This window comes from Arachis ipaensis, chromosome B10 (genome assembly GCF_059453495.1).
Source record: "Arachis ipaensis isolate K30076 ecotype BB chromosome B10, ASM5945349v1, whole genome shotgun sequence".
NCBI lineage: Eukaryota > Viridiplantae > Streptophyta > Magnoliopsida > Fabales > Fabaceae > Arachis > Arachis ipaensis.
The window spans coordinates 102,934,344-102,938,747 of NC_142435.1; the positions used below are offsets into that span (position 1 = coordinate 102,934,344).

The 4,404-nt window shown below is 35.8% G+C and overlaps 1 non-coding gene across 1 annotated transcript; it reads left to right on the forward strand.

Moving 5' to 3' along the window:
- Window positions 1-1,183: 1,183 nt before the first annotated feature.
- On the forward strand, window positions 1,184-1,291 carry LOC148581129 (small nucleolar RNA R71). The gene has a single exon (XR_015895667.1). It is a non-coding gene; the product is annotated as a small nucleolar RNA R71 (small nucleolar RNA).
- Window positions 1,292-4,404: the final 3,113 nt, after the last annotated feature.

Sequence of the window (4,404 nt, forward strand, 5' to 3'; positions counted from 1 at the left end):
CCAGGTCACACAGAGCCTTCTCAAAGGTCATGGTGCCTATGTTACAGGGAATTAAGAATTTACCAGGATCCTATTTCTTTTGAGGTAATTTCTGCCTATCCAATGCATTTATTTCATTGGTGAGCAAGGGAGGTTCGTCTTCCCAAGTCTCATTACCAAATAATTTGGCATTCAGCTTCATGATTGCACCAAGGTACTTGGCAACTTGCTCTTCAGTAATGTCTTCATCCTTTTCAGAGGAAGAATACTCATCAGAGCTCATGAAGGGCAGAAGGAGGTTCAATGGAATCTCTATGGTATCTAGATGAGCCTCGGATTCCTTTCGTTCCTCAAAGAGAAACTCCTTATTGGTCACTGAGCATCCCAGAAGGTCTTCCTCACTAGGATTCACGTCCTTCTCCTCCCTTTTAGGTTCGGCCATGATGGTCAAATCAATGGCCTTGCACTCTCTCTTTGGATTTTCTTCTGTATTGCTTGGGAGAGTACTAGGGGGAGTTTCAGTGACCCTTTTACTCAGCTGGCCCACTTGTGCCTCGAAATTTCTAATGGAGGACCTTGTTTCATTCATGAAACTGAAAGTAGCCTTAGATAGATCAGAGACTATATTTGCTAAGCTAGATGGATTTTGCTCAGAATTCTCTGTCTGTTGCTGAGTGGATGATGGAAAAGGCTTGCTATTGCTAAACCTGTTTCTTCCACCATTATTAAAGCCTTGTTGAGGCTTTTGTTGATCCTTCCATGAGAAATTTGGATGATTTTTCCATGAGGGATTATAGGTATTCCCATAGGGTTCCCCCATGTAATTCACCTCTGCTATTGCAGGATTCTCAGGATCATAAGCTTCTTCTTTAGAAGATACCTCTTGAGTACTGTTGGATGCAGCTTGTAATCCATTCAGACTCTGAGAAATCATATTGACTTACTGAGTCAATATTTTATTCTGAGCCAATATGGCATTCAGAGTATCAATTTCAAGAACTCCCTTCCTCTGAGGCATCCCATTACTCACAGGATTCCTTTCAGAAGTGTACATGAACTGGTTATTTGGAACCATGTCAATGAGTTCCTGAGCTTCTGCAGGCGTTTTCTTTAGGTGAATGGATCCACCTGCAGAATGGTCCAATGACATCTTTGATAGTTTAGACAGACCATCATAGAATCTATCCAGGATGGTCCATTCTGAAAGCATGTCAGAAGGACACTTTTTAGTCAGTTCCTTGTATCTCTTCCAAGCTTCATAGAGGGATTCACCTTCTTTTTGTCTGAAGGTTTGAACATCCACTCTAAGCTTGCTAAGCTTTTGAGGAGGAAAGAACTTGGCTAAGAAAGCCGTGACCAGCTTATCCCAAGAGTTCAGGCTATCTTTAGGTTGAGAGTCCAACCATATTCTAGCTCTGTCTCTTACAGCAAACGGGAAAAGCATAAGCCTGTAGACCTCAGAGTCAACCCCATTGGTCTTAACAGTATCACAGATCTGCAAGAACTCAGTTAAGAACTGAAAAGGATCTTCTGATGGAAGTCCATGCAACTTGCAATTCTGTTGCATCAGAGAAACTAGTTGAGGCTTTAGCTCAAAATTGTTTGCTCCAATCGCAGGGATTGAGATGCTTCTTCCATGTAAGTTGGAATTTAGTACAGTAAAGTCTCCAAGCATCTTTCTTGCCTTGTTATTATTTTTGGCCATGTCTCCTTCTTTTTCGAAATTTTCAGTCAGATTTTCTCCAGAGAGTTGTGCTTTAGCTTCCCTTAGCTTCCTCTTCAGAGTCCTTTCAGGTTCAGGATCAGCTTCAACAAGAATATTCTTATCCTTGTTCCTGCTCATATGAAAAAGAAGAGAACACAAAAGAAAATATGGAATCCTCTATGTCACAGTATAGATATTCCTTATGTAAGTATAAGAAGAGAAGAGTAGCAAAAGAAAAAGATAAGAATCCAAACACAGGGGAGAGGAGTGGGTTCGAATTTTTTGAGTGAAAGAGGGATGTTAGTTGATAAATGAATAAATAGAAGGAGATGAGAGATAAGAGAATTCGAAAATAAAATAAAATAAATTAAAAATATTTTCGTTTTTAATTTAAAATTAAAGTTAGAATTCGAAAATAAGAAGGAAAAAAGAAACTAATTTAAATTAAAATTTAAAATAATTAGTTAATTAAAATTGAATTTTGAAAAAGAGGGAAGCGATTTTCGAAAATTAGAGAGAGAGAGTTAGTTAGGTAGTTTTGAAAAAGATAAGAATCAAACAAAAAGTTAAGTAGTTAATTGAAAAAGATTTGAAAATCAAATTTTGAAAAGATAAGAATTTAGAAAAGATTTTGAAATTAATTTTGAAAAACATGTGATTGAAATTTATTTTGAAAAATATTTGAAAAAGAAATTTAAAAAGATTTGATTTTGAAAATTAAAGTTGATTACTTGACTAACAAGAAACTAAAAAGATATGATTTAAAATTTAAAGATTGAACCTTTCTTAATAGGCAAGTAACAAACTTAAAAATTTTGAATCAATCACATTGATTGTTAGCATTAATTTCAAAAATATGAAATAGAAATAAGAAAAAGATTTTGAAAATCAAAATTTAAAATTTTCGAAAATATGAAAGAAAAATTGAAAAAGATTTGATTTTTGAAAAAGATTTGAAAAAGATAGGATTTTTAAATTGAAAATTTGATTTGACTCATAAGAAACAACTAGATTTTAAAAATTTTTGAAAAACTCAACTCAAATTTTCGAAAATTTATGAGAGAAAAAGGGAAAGATATTTTTTTTATTTTTGAATTTTTAATGATGAAAGAGGAAAACAATAAAAGGATTCAAAACATGAAAATTATGAATCAAAACACACAATGCATGCAAGAACACTTTGAATGTCAAGATGAACACCAAGAACACTTTGAAGATCAAGATGAACATCAAGACTTATTTTTGAAAGCTTTTAAGAAAAGAAAAACATGCAAGACACCAAACTTAGAAATTTTTAATGCTGAGACACTAATAATTCAAGAATGCATATGAAAAACAAGAAAAGATACAAAACATAAAAATGCAATGATCAAACAAAGAAATTCATCAAGAACAACGTGAAGATCATGAAGAACATAATGCATGAGTTTTTCGAAAATTTAAATAAAAATTAAAAACATGCAATTGACACCAAACTTACAATTTGACACTAGACTCAAACAAGAAACATCAAATTATTTTTGATTTTATGATTTTATAATTTTTTTTATATTTGTCGAAAATAAGAAATAAAAGAGCTTAAAAATAAAATAAAATTACCTAATCTGAGCAACAAGATGAACCGTCAGTTGTCCAAACTCGAACAATCCCCGGCAACGGCACCAAAAACTTGGTGCATGAAATTGTGATCATCAACAATGGCGCCAAAGACTTGGTGCTCTCAAACGTGAATCACAGTTTGTCACAATTTCGCACAACAAACCAGCAAGTGCACTGGGTCGTCCAAGTAATAAACCTTACGTGAGTAAGGGTCGATCCCACGGAGATTGTCGGCTTGAAACAAGCTATGGTCACCTTGTAAATCTCAGTCAGGCGGATTCAAATGGTTATGGTGAATTGATAATAAAAATATAAATAAAATATAAACTAGGATATAGATACTTATGTAATTCATTGGTGAGAATTTCAGATAAGCGTATAGAGATGCTTTCGTTCCTCCTGAACCTCTGCTTTTCTGTTGTCTTCATCCAATCATTCCTACTCCCTTCCATGGAAAGCTTATGCAGGGCATCACCATTGTCAATGGCTACATCCGGTCCTCTCAGTGAAAATGGTCCAAAATGCGCTGTCACTGCACGACTATTCATCTGTCGGTTCTCGATCATACTGGAATAGGATTCAGTCATCCTTTTGCGTCTGTCACTATGCCCAGCGCTCGCGAGTTTGAAGCTCGTCACAGCCATCCCTTCCCAGATCCTACTCGGAATACCACAGACAAGGTTTAGACTTTCCGGATCTCAAGAATGGCCGCCAATAATTCTAGCCTATACCACAAAGACTCTGATCTCATGGAATGGAAGGCTCGGTTGTCAGGCAAGGTAACCATGCGTCATGAACCAGAAGGCTAAGAGATATGCACTTAAGCGATTGCAAGTAGAACAAAGGTGGTTGTCAGGCACGCGTTCATGGGTGAGAATGATGATGAGTGTCACGGATCATCACCTTCCTCAGGTTGAAGAACAAGTGTATATCTTAGATGAGAAATAGGCTTGAGTTGAATAAAAAAACAATAGTACTTTGCATTAATTCATGAGGAACAGCAGAGCTCCACACCTTAATCTATGGTGTGTAGAAACTCTACCGTTGAAAATACATAAGTGATAATGGTCCAGGCATGGCCGAATGGCCAGCCCCCATAAAGGTCTAAGATAGCATAAACT